The sequence below is a fragment of the Stenella coeruleoalba genome (assembly GCF_951394435.1).
Source record: "Stenella coeruleoalba genome assembly, chromosome: 14".
NCBI classification, from domain to species: domain Eukaryota; kingdom Metazoa; phylum Chordata; class Mammalia; order Artiodactyla; family Delphinidae; genus Stenella; species Stenella coeruleoalba.
Genome location: NC_137160.1, coordinates 4,177,921 through 4,192,935, shown reverse-complemented (window position 1 = coordinate 4,192,935; position 15,015 = coordinate 4,177,921).

The following is a 15,015-nucleotide window of genomic DNA, read 5'->3' as shown; positions in this document are numbered from 1 at the left end:
TTTCTTGAGGATTCACCACACGCAACTGCACGTTAAGAGTTCTGGGGTGTCAGGTGGTAAGGAAACTGGATTAACACTCTTTAACCTGTGTTTCCCAATCTTATTCCATCATGGAACCCTTCTTTCTCAAAGTGCCCGATACCGTCACAAAGCCACTTTGAGAAAGATGATGAACATCACCGCTGACTCTGAAATCCTGAGGAAACCAGGATGGTGGACACCCATTACTAATAGGGGCAAAATCAAGGACGCCCGGGCTAGCTTAAAGGGGACAGAGCCATCCGATGAGCAGCCTGGGTCAGTTTGGAGTCGACGTGGGAGGGGAGGTCTGAGATGAAAGTTCAGAGGACGCAAATGTGCCTAAGGCCAGAAGTTTGAACACCACCATGGATCCTTTCCGGTTCTGCAAAGTGAACTGAGTTATTAATGGCCGTGATTATACTCATTGCAAATTGCTCGCTGCAGGGTCTTACAGTTACCTCTGAGCAGGCTTCTCTCCTTTGTTCTGTGACAACGCAAGGAAAGTGTTTAGCACGGCACCGACCTTTAATCAGTAACTAATAAATATTAAATATCATTTTAGTTCCCAACTATTCTTTTTTTTTTTTTACATCTTTATTGGAGTATAATTGCTTTACAATGGTGTGTTAGTTTCTGCTTTATAACAAAGTGAATCAGTTATACATATACATATGTTCCCATATCTCTTCCCTCTTGCGTCTCCCTCCCTCCCACCCTCCCTATCCCACCCCTCCAGGCGGTCACAAAGCACCAAGCTGATCTTCCTGTGCTATGCGGCTGCTTCCCACTAGCTATCTACCATACGTTTGGTAGTGTATATATGTCCATGCCTCTCTCTTGCTTTGCAACAGCTTACCCTTCCCCCTCCCCATATCCTCAAGTCCATTCTCTAGTAGGTCTGTGTCTTTATTCCTGTCTTATCCCTAGGTTCTTCATGACATTTTTTTCCCTTAAATTCCATATATATGTGTTAGCATACGGTATTTGTCTTTCTCTTTCTGACTTACTTCACTCTGTATGACAGACTCTAGGTCTATCCACCTCATTACAAATAGCTCAATTTCGTTTCTTTTTATGGCTGAGTAATATTCCATTGTATATATGTGCCACATCTTCTTTATCCATTCATCCGATGATGGACACTTAGCTTGTTTCCATCTCCAGGCTATTGTAAATAGAGCTGCAATGAACATTTTGGTACATGACTCTTTTTGAATTATGGTTTTCTCAGGGTATATGCCCAGTAGTGGGATTGCTGGGTCATATGGTAGTTCTATTTGTAGTTTTTTAAGGAACCTCCATACTGTTCTCCACAGTGGCTGTATCAATTTACATTCCCACCAGCAGTGCAAGAGGGTTCCCTTTTCTCCACACCCTCTCCAGCATTTATTGTTTCTAGATTTTTTGATGATGGCCATTCTGACTGGTGTGAGATGATATCTCATTATAGTTTTGATTTTCATTTCTCTAATGATTAATGATGTTGAGCATTCTTTCATGTGTTTGTTGGCAGTCTGTATATCTTCTTTGGAGAAATGTCTATTTAGGCCTTCTGCCCATTTTTGGATTGGGTTGTTTGGTTTTTTGTTATTGAGCTGCATGAGCTGCTTATAAATTTTGGAGATTAATCCTTTGTCAGTTACTTCATTTGCAAATATTTCCTCCCATTCTGAGGGTTGTCTTTTGGTCTTGTTTATGGGTTCCTTTGCTGTGCAAAAGCTTTGAAGTTTCATGTGGTCCCATTTGTTTATTTTTGTTTTTATTTCCATTTCTCTGGGAGGTGGGTCAAAAAGGATCTTGCTGTGATTTATGTCATAGAGTGTTCTGCCTATGTTTTCCTCTAAGAGTTTGATAGTTTCTGGCCTTACATTTAGCTCTTTAATCCATTTTGAGCTTATTTTTGTGTATGGTGTTAGGAAGTGATCTAATCTCATACTTTTACATGTAGCTGTCCAGTTTTCCCAGCACCACTTATTGAAGAGGCTGTCCTTTCTCCACTGTGCATTCCTGCCTCCTTTATCAAAGATAAGGTGACCATATGTGCTTGGGTTTATCTCTGGGCTTTCTATCCTGTTCCATTGGTCTATCTTTCTGTTTTTGTGCCAGTACCATACTGTCTAGATTACTGTAGCTTTGTAGTATAGCCTGAACTCAGGGAGCCTGATTCCTCCAGCTCCATTTTTCATTCTCAAGATTGCTTTGGCTATTCGGGGTCTTTTGTGTTTCCATACAAATTGTGAAAGTTTTTGTTCTAGTTCTGTGAAAAATGCCAGTGGTAGTTTGATAGGGATTACATTGAATCTGTAGATTGCTTTGGGTAGTAGAGTCATTTTCACAATGTTGATTCTTCCAATCCAAGAACATGGTATATCTCTCCATCTATTTGTATCACCTTTAATTTCTTTCGTCAGTGTCTTATAATTTTCTGCATACAGGTCTTTTGTCTCCTTAGGTAGGTTTATTCCTATATATTTTATTCTTTTTGTTGCAATGGTAAATGGGAGTGTTTTCTTGATTTCGCTTTCAGATTTTTCATCATAGTGTATAGAAATGCCAGAGATTTCTGTGCATTGATTTTTATCCTGCTACTTTACCAAATTCATTGATTAGCTCTGGTAGTTTTCTGGTAGCATCTTTAGGATTCTCTATGTATAGCATCATGTCATCTGCAAACAGTGACAGCTTTACTTCTTCTTTTCCAATTTGGATTCCTTTTATTTCCTTTTCTTCTCTGATTGCTGTGGCTAAAACTTCCAAAACTATTTTGAATAAGAGTGGTGAGAGTGGGCAACCTTGTCTTGTTCCTGATCTTAGTGGAAATGCTTTCAGTTTTTCACCATTGAGGACGATGTTGGCTGTGGGCTTGTCATATATGGCCTTTATTATGTTGAGGAAAGTTCCCTCTATGCCTACATTCTGCAGGGTTTTTATCATAAATGGGTGTTGAATTTTGTCGAAAGCTTTCTCTGCATGTATTGAGATGATCATATGGTTTTTCTCCTTCAATTTTTTAATATGGTGTATCATGTTGATTGATTTGCGTATATTAAAGAATCCTTGCATTCCTGGAATAAACCCCACTTGATCATGGTGTATGATCCGTTTAATGTGCTGTTGGATTCTGTTTGCTAGTATTTTGTTGAGGATTTTTGCATCTATGTTCATCAGTGATATTGGCCTGTAGTTTTCTTTCTTTGTGACATCCTTGTCTGGTTTTGGTATTAGGGTGATGGTGGCCTCGTAGAATGAGTTTGGGAGTGTTCCTCCCTCTGCTATATTTTGGAAGAGTTTGAGAAGGATAGGTGTTACCTCTTCTTTAAATGTTTGATAGAATTCACCTGTGAAGCCATCTGGGCCTGGGCTTTTGTTTGTTGGAAGAGTTTTAATCACAGTTTCAATTTCAGTGCTTGTGATTGGTCTGTTCATATTTTCTATTTCTTCCTGATTCAGTCTTGGCTGGTTGTGCATTTCTCAGAATTTGTCCATTTCTTCCAGGTTGTCCATTTTATTGGCATAGAGTCGCTTGTAGTAATCTCTCATCATGTTTTGTATTTCTGCAGTGTCAGTTGTTACTTCTCCTTTTTCATTGCTAATTCTATTGATTTGAGTCTTGTTCCTTTTTTTCTTGATGAGTCTGGCTAATGGTTTATCAGTTTTGTTTATCTTCTCAAAGAACCAGCTTTTAGTTTTATTGATCTTTGCTATCGTTTCCTTCATTTCTTTTTCATTTATTTCTGATCTGATTTTTATGATTTCTTTCCTTCTGCTAACTTTGGGGGTTTTTTGTTCTTCTTTCTCTAATTGCTTTAGGTGCAAGGTTAGGTTGTTTATTCGAGATGTTTCCTGTTTCTTAAGGTAGGATTGAATTGCTATAAACTTCCCTCTTAGAACTGCTTTTGCTGCCTCCCATAGATTTTGGGTCATCGTGTCTCCATTGTCATTTGTTTCTAGGTATTTTTTCATTTCCTCTTTGATTTCTTCAGTGATCACTTCGTTATTAAGTAGTGTATTGTTTAGCCTCAATGTGTTTGTATTTTTTACAGATCTTTTCCTTTCATTGATATCTAGTCTCATAGCGTTGTCATTGGAAAAGATGCTTGAAACAATTTCAATTTTCTTAAATTTAACAAGGCTTGATTTGTGACCCAAGATATGATCTATCTTGGAGAATGTTCCATGAGTACTTGAGAAAAATGTGTATTCTGTTGTTTTTGGATGGAATGCCCTATAAATATCAATTAAGTCCATCTTGTTTAATGTATCATTTAAAGCTTGTGTCTCCTTATCTATTTTCATTTTGGATGATCTGTCCATTGGTGAAAGTGGGGTGTTAAAGTCCCCTAATATGAATGTGTTACTGTTGATTTCCCCTTTTATGGCTGTTAGTATTTGCCTTATGTATTGAGGTGCTCCTATGTTGGGTGCATAAGTATTTACAATTGTTATATCTTCTTGGATCGATCCCTTGATCATTATGTAGTGTCCTTCTTTTTCTCTTCGAATAGTCTTTATTTTAAAGTCGATTTTGTCTGACATGAGAATTGCTACTCCAGATTTCTTTTGGTTTCCATTTGCATGGAATATCTTTTTTCCATCCCCTCACTTTCAGTCTGTATGTGTCTCTAGGTCTGAAGTGGGTCTCTTGTAGATAGCAAATATATGGGTCTTGTTTTTGTATCCATTCAGCCAATCTGTGTCTTTTGGTGGGAGCATTTAGTCCATTTACATTTAAGGTAATTATCGATATGTATGTTCCTATGCCCATTTTCTTAATTGTTTTGGGTTCGTTATTGTAGGTCTTTTCCTTCTCTTGCGTTTCTTTCCTAGAGAAGTTCCTTTAGCAGTTGCTGTAAAGCTGGTTTGGTGGTGCTGAACTCTCTCAGCTTTTGCTTGTCTGTAAAGGTTTTAATTTCTCCATCAAATCTGAATGAGATCCTTGCTGGGTAGAGTAATCTTGGTTGCAGGTTTTTCTCCTTCATCACTTTAAATATGTCCTGCCAGTCCCTTCTGGCTTGCAGAGTTTCTGCTGAAAGATCAGCTGTTAACCTTATGGGGATTCCCTTGTGTGTTATTTGTTGTTTTTCCCTTGCTGCTTTTAATATGTTTTCTTTGTATTTAATTTTTGATAGTTTGATTAATATGTGTCTTGGCATATTTCTCCTTGGGTTTATCCTGTATGGGACTCTCTGTGCTTCCTGGACTTGATTAACTATTTCCTTTCCCATATTAGGGAAATTTTCAACTATAATCTCTTCAAATATTTTCTCAGTCCCTTTCTTTTTCTTCTTCTTCTGGAACCCCTATAATTCGAATGTTGGTGCATTTGATGTTGTCTCAGAGGTCTCTGAGACTGTCCTCAGTTCTTTTCATTCTTTTTTCTTTATTCTGCTCTGCAGTAGTTATTTCCACTATTTTATCTTCCAGGTCACTTATCCGTTCTTCTGCCTCAGTTATTCTGCTATTGATCCAATCTAGAGTATTTTTAATTTCATTTATTGTGTTGTTCATCGTTGTTTGCTTCATCTTTAGTTCTTCTAAGTCCTTGTTAAATGTTTTTTCCATTTTGTCTATTCTATTTCCAAGATTTTGGATCATCTTTACTATCATTATTCTGAATTCTTTTTCAGGTAGACTGCCTATTTCCTCTTCATTTGTTAGGTCTGGTGGGTTTTTATCTTGCTCCTTCATCTGCTGTGTGTTTTTCTGTCTTCTCATTTTCCTTATCTTACTGTGTTTGGGGTCTCCTTTTTGCAGGCTGCAGGTTCATAGTTCCCGTTGTTTTTGGTGTCTGTCCCCAGTGGCTAAAGTTGGTTCAGTGAGTTGTGTAGGCTTCCTGGTGGAGGGGACTAGTGCCTGTGTTCTGGTGGATGAGGCTGGATCTTGTCTTTCTGGTGGGCAGGTCCACGTCTGTTGGTGTGTTTTGGAGTGTCTGTGGACTTATCATGATTTTAGGCAGCCTCTCTGCTAATGGGTGGGGTTGTGTTCCTGTCTTGCTAGTTGTTTGGCATAGGATGTCCAGCACTGTAGCTTGCTCGTCGTTGAGTGAAGCTGGGTGCTGGTATTGAGATGGAGGTCTCTGGGACATTTTTACTGTTTGATATTATGTGGAGCTGGGAGGTCTCTTGTGGACCAGTGTCCTGAAGTTGGCTCTCCCTCCTCAGAGGCACAGCACTGACTTCTGCCTGCTGCACCAAGAGCCTTTCATCCACACGGCTCAGAATAAAAGGGAGAAAAAGTAGAAAGAAAGAATTAGTAGAAGTAGAAAGAGAGAAAGAAAGAAAGGGGGGGGAGGAAGGAAGGAAGGAGGGAAGGAAGGAAAAAAGAAAGGAGATAAAGTAAAATAAAATAAAGTACGATAAAATATAATAAAGTTATTAAAATAAAAAAATAATTATTAAGAGAAGAAAAAAATTTAAAAAACAACAACAAAAAACGGACAGATAGAATCCTAGGACAAATGGTGGAAGCAAAGCTATACAGACAAAATCTCACACAGAAGCATACACACTCACAAAAACAGGAAAAGGGGGAAAAATCATAAATTTTGCTCTCAAAGTCCACCTCCTCAGTTTGGGATGATTCTTTGTCTCTTCAGGTATTCCACAGATGCAGGTACATCAAGTTGACTGTGGAGCTTTAATCCGCTGCTTCTGAGGCTGCTGGGAGAGATTTCCCTTTCTCTTCTTTGTTCGCACAGCTCCCGGGGGCTCAGCTTTGGATTTGGCCCCGCCTCTGCGTGTAGGTCGCTGGAGGGCGTCTGTTCTTCCTCAGACAGGGCGGGGTTAAGAGCCGCTGACTGGGGGATCCGGCGCTCTCAGGCCTGGGGGAGGGAGGGGCACGGAGTGCGGGGCGGGCCTGCGGCGGCAGAGGCCGGCGTGACGTTGCACCAGGCGCGCCGTGCGTGACGTTGCACCAGGCGTGCCGTGCGTTCTCCCGGAGGAGTTGTCCCTGGGTCCCGGGACCCTGGCAGTGGCGGGCTGTACAGGCTACCCGGAAGGGAGGTGTGGAGAGTGACCTGTGCTCGCACACAGGCTTCTTGGTGGCGGCAGCAGCAGCCTTAGCATCTCATGCCCATCTCTGGGGTCCGCGCTTTTAGCTGCGGCTCGCGCCCGTCTCTGGAGCTCCTTTAAGCAGCGCTCTTAATCCCTCTCCTCGCGCACCAGGAAACAAAAGGTAAGAAAAAGCCTCTTGCCTCTTCGGCAGGTCCAGACTTTTCCCCGGACTCCCTCCCGGCCAGCCGTGGCGCACTAACCCCCTGCAGGCTGTGTTCACGCCGCCAACCCTGGTCCTCTCCCTGCGCTCCGACCGAAGCCCGAGCCTCAGCTCGCAGCCCCGCCCACCCCGGCGGGTGAGCAGACAAGCATCTCGGGCTGGTGAGTGCCGGTCGGCCCTGATCCTCTGTGCGGGAGTCTCTCCGCTTGGCCCCCCGCACCCCTGTTGCTGTGCACTCCTCCGCGGCTCCGAAGCCCCCCCCCTGCCACCCGCAGTCTCCGCCCGCGAAGGGGCTTCTAGTGTGTGGAAACTTTTCCTCCTTCATGGCTCCCTCCCACTGGTGCAGGTGCCGTCCCTATCCTTTTGTCTCTGTTTTTTCTTTTGCCCTGCCCAGGTACGTGGGGAGTTTCTTACCTTTTGGGAGGCCTGAGGTCTTCTGCCAGCGTTCAGTAGGTGTTCTGTAGGAGTTGTTCCACGTGTAGATGTATTTCTCGTGTATCTGTGCGGAGGAAGGTGATCTCCGCGTCTTCCCCAACTATTCTTGATGTTTTCCTATCCCATAAGAATTACCTTTTTCCTCTAATCTCACTATCCAGGGTGAAAACCTTAAGGTCATGCTCGATGCCTTTTGATACCTCATCCCTAAAGGAAAATGAGCATTTCACAGAATCCTTGTCAACGTCCTTACTTGAGGATCTCTTGGACTCATCCTTTTCCTTCTGGTCTCCTTGATTTACATATTGTTATTGTAGAGGCGAGGGATTTATTACTAAATTAGAAAATAGCAACTGATGAGTGAACTTTCCTGCAAAACACATGAGCATTATTTCATGAATGAGTCCCTAGCAAATCTAACGTGAATGTTCATCTGAACAGCAGAGAAGTGTGAAGGCGGAAGGGACACGTCCGCACACTGAAATAAAAGGGACTCTCAGAAAGGCGCGGCGTGGGTCTCAAAAGGAGGAGTCGTATCAGCCCATTGCATTGCCCTCCGCGTGGCTTGGACCGTTGAGCGGCGTCGGCAGACAGGTCTCCACCCTGCCTTAGCACCGTCTGATATTCATTCACTTGTGTATCCCGCAGCTGCTGCTGGAGCATCCCTGTGTCCCAGGCACTGTTGCAGATGCAGGGGGTACCTGGCAGCCAGCAGTGAACAACACAACACAACTCAGCCTCCCTGGTGTTCACATTCAACTCCGAGCAGATAGGCAACACACATGATAAATTAGTACAGCGCGCAATTTCAGAGGGTGAAAGTTTAGATGGTGTTGGGATGCAAAGGAGTGACGAAGAATGGAAGGGGAGTAGGGGACACGCGGGCCGGGGTGTAGCCAGAAAGGCCTCCCTGAGAAGGTGCTGCTTGAGCAGACTCAAGGCAAGTCGCCGTGGAGCTGTGGTCTCTGAGGCAGAGCCTTACAGCCCAGAGGGCGGGCGCAGAGGCCCTGCAGGGGTCCGCTGGGGCTGGCTGGCGTCTCTTCCCAAATTCCTGTTCAGCGGAGCCATGTTGGTAGCTTAAAATCAGACATGGCGGGAGTGTTTACATCAGGGAAATTGGAAAACATTACAAGTCAGGGCTCACCCCGTACGTCACACCCTCCCTCTGCAGGAGATGAAGGTGGAGAGGTAATCAGGCAGCCACGTGGTGGACCCTGAAGGCGTTCATGGCAGGCAGAATAGTGGCCCCAAATAGGTGCCCATCCTAAACCCCAGAACCTGTGAGTATGGTCCTTTAAGCAGCAAAAGGGACTTTGCGAATGTCATTCAGTTAACAAGCTTGAGAATATCCTGGATTATTTGGGGGCCCTGATGAATCAGGGGGTCCTTGTAAGTGGAAGAGAAGTGGGAGAGTCAGAGAGGGAGCTGTGAGGATGGAGCAGAGGTTGGGATGGGGCAGCCATGAGCCCAGGAACGAGGGCGGCCTCCAGAAGCGGGAAGGGCAAGGCCACCGTCCTGCCCTGGGGACAGGGCAACACCTTGACCTCAGCCTCCTGAGCCCCACTTGGGACGCTGACCTCCGGAACCGTAAAATAATAACACACTCGTGTTGTTTGTGCCTCTAAGTTTGTGGTGACTTGTTCACAGCGGCAGGAAGAATGCGTCATATGAGGACTTGGGCTTTCACTCGAGGTGCTGGTGGGCTTGGGGTGGCGGGGTTGAGAGAGGCCTGTCTGGAAGGGTAACAGGTTTCCTGCCGCTGTGCTGAGGTGGGGTGAGAAGGGCGGGGTGGGGTGCAGTCCTGGGCGGGTCAGCTGGAGACCTGAGCCCTGGAGGCAGCGCTGACTGCATTGCTAGCAGCTCGGCCGTGGGGAGGGCGAGGAAGGGCACAGTCCAGCGCGCCGCTGAGATTGTCCCGAGCCCCGGGGGATGTGGCTTCTCCTGCAAGGGAAGGCCGTGGGACAAAGCGGTTTGTTGGTTTGGTTTGAGAGGCCTGTTTACATCCCAGTGTTGGAAGGTCTCAGGCTGGGAAAGGAAGTGCTGGCTGGGGAGGAGAATGAGAGAAATGGGCGCATCCAACACGGGTGGGGGAAGGGAGCCGCCTCCTGGTCAACTCCCCTCTTGCTACGTGGACGGGGGCGACCCGAGGCCAACGTGTGACCTGTCCCAGAGCCCACTGTGCCGTGCCGGGTCTGCCGTGACCAGCGCCACCCAGTGGATCCCCTCCGATTTGCAGGTGGGCTCCGCCATGTTGGCAGAATTGGCGGGAAGGGTCTGTGCAAAGCTAATGATAGATAGCTGCGCAGGACGTGAGAGGGGGTCCAACACAGTCCCCAGGGGTCAGCACTGAGCCTGGCTTTAGTTAACATACTCGTTAGTTATCTGGAGGGGAAGATAAGGACTTGTGAATTAAATTCACAGATTATACCAAATTGGGAGGTGTTGAGAAGACCAGTGATGACAGAGAAATCATTCAAGAGCTCAGAAATATGGACAAGAAATAAAATGAGACTCAGTGTGGAAAACTGCAGGAGGATTGAACCAGAGGATATTAATCCAAAACATTGGAATTCAGTGGCAGTAACAGCCGGGAAAGTAGAAATGCTTCAAAAGGCCTCTAGGTGACATCAGACAACAAATTCGTTATAATTCTACGGTGCAGTTCTGCAGCAAAATGGTCCAGTGTGGTTCCCCCCACACTCATAGGCCTCGTTAGCCTGGGATGAGCTTGTAATCTCTCTCCCTCTCTGCTCACACATGCACACGCACGCACACACACACACACACACACACACACACACTTCAACCTACCTTGTCTGAAATGTTTTCGTTGCCAGGATGGCTCAAGAGTAGAGGGTGATGGAGCTTCAGACACGCCCTCGACCCTGCTTCCTGTGTGGAGGAAGAACAAGGGCCTGTTTCATGGTCCTCCAGAGTGAGCCCTGGTGCCCGGACCAGGCTCAGAAAAGGCAGAGCTGGGCCGCACGTGGACGGCCAATGAGGTGATGTGCTTGAGATCACAAGGCTAGACCGTGGCCAAGACACGAAGCTGAACTCCGGAGCCGGGGCTCATAACCACGACGTGACACAGACCCCAGGGGGTGAAAATCATGAACAGGTATTTTCTTTCTCCTCGATTCTATTGAATTCACGCACGTCAAGTCATTACTGAGTGCTGATCTCAGTAGTAGGTGATGGGCACCCAGCGATGCTCTGATGGGACCTGGTCGAGGAGCACGCTGCCTCAGCGGCCGCCTCCAAGCCTCTCTGACTGTATAAGCCCCACCGTTACAACACTGGTGAGTCGCCCTCTGGATGCAGATTTATTTGTTGATTATATGCATGTTCCATGGTATTACTATATTATAGATGTTATACAACTTACCCCAAAATAATAATTTCAGATAGGTACTGATAGAAGCTCCTTTTCCTTCCGGTTGGCCAGTATGACTGCACACAGCTCCGTTCTGGAGCCCTGCTTTAGGGAAGAACTCCCACACCAAGAGGAAAGCACAGGTATCATGGGGTAGACAGCATCTCTCCCAAACTCACGTCTGCCTGGAACCCAGAATGTGACCTGATTTAGAAACAGAATCTTGGCAGATGTAATTTTTTTAGATGAGGTCACACTGGATGAGACTGGCCATAACTCCAATGACTGGTGTCCTTATAAGAAGACAGGACACAGAGAGACACAGAGAAGATGGCCACAGAAAGTGGGCAATGCAGCCTCAAGCCAGGGATTTCCAGGAGCCACCAGATGCCGGAAGAGGCAGGGGAGGATCCTCCTTGAGAGCTTCCAGAGGAAGACAGCTCTGCCGACACCGTGATTTCAGACTTCTGGCTTCTAGAACTGGGAGAGGATAAATTCCCGTTGTGTGAAGCTACCAGGTTTTTGGTACTTATTTGGTTTTCAGCGTGACTGGTTGGGATGGAGCAGGTGTAAGAAAGGCTGCGAAAGGGCTGGCTGGTCATTGGTGGCTCTCTGGACGTCACGGCCATCTCTCTGCCTTCGAGACAAGTTCTGGTTCGACCAGAAAGTCTGGCCTCCTGGAGCTGTCAGCCGCCGACCCTCTCTCTCCTCGACAGATGTCACCCCGGCCTGGTCCTGGCCCTGCATCCGGCTGCGCTGCTGGGCCGTGAGCTCTGAGCGGGGGTGGGAAGGACCACACACACCCCCTCGGCCCACACACACGCTTTCCTCCCCTCAACTCCGCTGACAAAACACAAGCTCAAAGGTAAAATCGGGAGGAATTTCAAACTGGAAGCACAGGAGCACTAAAGCAAGCGAGGGCCCTTCTGAGCCAGCCCTGCGTGACGACACAGGCCCACGAAGCTGCCGGGGGAGCAGAGTGTGGCTCTCAGGATGCAGCTGGGACAAACGGGCAGGACCGTGGTGTCACCAAGTGGCAGAAGGAAACCCCAAGCCCAGTCCCTTGTGTTGTGTAAATCACGTCTAATCCCGGTTTACCTCCAGGCCTTAATCTCTAGCGCAGCCCCTCTTGTGTCCGCTCTGAGCCGCGGAGTGTGTTCCGGGCTCCATCCACCCAGTGGTGCGTCCTGCAGGGGGCTTGGCCTCACCTCCCATCTACGGCCGCTGTCTGCCCGTCTGTCCTTTCACCAGTCCCAGCACCGGGTCCCGTTCGCCTGCCCACCTCGGGCTGATGCGTGGACGGCGGGGCCATCGCACACCCATCCGATCCTAGCCCTGAGTACTCATGGTCTGTAAGGCATCCCCATTTCCCCGGAATCCTGGTCCCCGGGAAGCTGGAGCTCCTTGCGGGTGGAGGTAGCAGGTGAGGGGGGTCGCGGCGTCAAGGAGGGCGGGGAGTGGTCCGGCAGGTGGTGTGGCAGTGGGACCTGCCCACGACCCCACCCCCCCTTTCCAGAGGGAGGACAAGTTGCCGGGGCAGAGCCAGGGGACCGCAGTTCAAAGTCACCGGCTGGAAGTCCGGGCTGCCCTACCTGAGGACAGGGGACACTCTGGGAGAAACAGTTTTGATGGTTGACTTTTTTTTCACAGTTTCGGCACTTTTAGGCAACATTTGCCTGGGGCTGTCGGGTGCTCACTTCGTTTGTATATTCTTCCCTTTTGATTGTATGCGTTGGTTGTATCTAAATTCCAGTCACCACATTAGGAAACTGCAAGCAGTCCCCTAATTCCTTGAAACTGTTTCTCACTGAGATTAGGAAGTCTTGCCATGGAGGCTGCAGCGTCTTCGAAGGAGCCAAGGTAGGTTTTATTGTGGAAAACTAGCATTAGAGGCAGAACAAAAGGACGAAAGCAGTGAACAGATGGGCGGGTGTTTAGCAGAGGCTTCCGATCTATGTGAGCAGTGCAGCCTGGGCCCTCCTTGCTTTTTGTTTTTGATGCATCGGGGTATGATGTGATATGATATGACAGAACATGTCAAAAATTTAGGGGAAAATAAAACCCTGGGTTTTTTTTGAAACATCAAACTATTGCTATCAATAGGAACAGCAACTGTTCAAAAACTTGTTTCAGAACTGCCAAGAAGTGAACGTTTGGGGAAAAAAAAGTATTTTTCCCTGCTGTTTGCAAGGTGGACACAAATGCAAACGGTAGGAGGCTGACAACTTGACACATGCCTAATAAATCTAGAGCCTAAAAAGTCAACAATTCACTGTGCAAGAAAGCATCTCTGGAATAAAAAATGCTACGCAAAGAAAGAACAACCATTAAAAAATAGATTTTCTGAATTCAGTAAGTAATTTCGCCCTCAGAGCACCACTCTTCAAAACAAGGAAGCTTCTTCTTTCTCCCTTTAAGAGAGAGAGAAAGGAGGCAATGTTGAGCTTGGAGGAGAGGGGCCTTGCTGCATCTGAAATGAACCAGGTGAAAAGGCAGAGCCCAGAGAGCAGATGTTAGAGGCTTGGAGGGCTGGTGACAGGGGTCAGAGAGGGAGCCGTCCAGATCCCGGCTGCTCTGCCGCTCAAAGCAGGAGTGGGTTTAATTTGACAAGTTGGTCCAGTTACAGGGAATTCACAGATCACAGTCAATGCCAAGCACATTTGGCCACCACCAGCACGTCTGCTGCTAGCCAAGTGGACGGCAGTTGGGAAGCCGTCTCTGCTCTGACCACCCTAAAAGCAGAGAGAGGCAGGCGCCTGGCTGGAGGAGGCTGAGTGCCTCAGAAGTGGAAGGAAAGCATGAATCACGTTCTTAATATCAAAATAATTAAGGATTTTGCATTAACCATTTTCTTCTCAACTCGCAATTCTCTCTTTTTCCCACCACGATGAGTAGGGTGCTGAAGAAGATTTTGAACGGATGTGAAAATGAATGGTAATTCTCACGCAAGTCTCATGTAAACAGAAATATCAGCATTAAAGTTATGAATCTTAATTTGTGCCACAGAACTAAAATCTGTATCTTTCGGAATTAGAGGAATATAGACTCACAGCTCTGGGTAGCGTCTATGTGCAGTTCAGAAAACTGACACAGTCTCTCCAGTTTATGGGGAAATTGACATAATTTTGCAGAAATGCAAAACCATTTGTGAACTGGGTTTTGCATAATGGGATTAATTTGGTTGGCTGTCATATCCACTAGGCTGCAAAATACAAGTTAATCACAACATCATTCTGAGTTTTTTAAGGGAAGAAAGAGAAAGGAAGACAGCAAGGAAAGGCGTTTTCCCCGTTGTCTATCTTTTCATGAAGGGAAAATACCCGTCTTCTGGACACTGCGCCTCAGGTAGCTTTAGGAGACAACGTTCAGTGAATCCTGCGGTGGACGCCTTGGCGAACTGAGCTGAATTGGCCTCCCTCCAATGAGAAAAATTAGCAGCTTTCATAGGAGCATGAAAAATTGCTTCCAAGGAACGGCCACACTCTATGCTGTAGTGCGTGTGTGCATTTGCTCAGAATCACATTGCACCACAGAGAGGATGCTATATTATGCCCATTGTGTTGCCACACACAGGTATTTAGCTTCATTATTACGAACGCTTTTTAAAAAATTATTGATTTGTTTTTATTTTTGGCTGCGTTGGGTCTTCGTTGCAGTGCGCGGGCTTCTCTTGTGGTGGCTTCTCACGCGGTGGCTTCTCTCGTTGTGGAGCATGGGCTCTAGGCGCACGGGCTTCAGTAGTTGTGGCGTGCAGGCTCAGTAGTTGTGGCTCGCGGGCTCAGTAGTTGTGGTGCACGGGCTTAGTTGCTCCGCAGCATGTGGGATCTTCCCAGACCAGGGCTCGAACCCGTGTCCCCTGCATAGGCAGGCGGATTCTTAACCACTGTGCCACCAGGGAAATCCCACAAGTGCTTTTTCTAGCAGCAAACAGGAACCTGATTATCCTGAGATGGTACAGTATGTGGCTTCGCTAG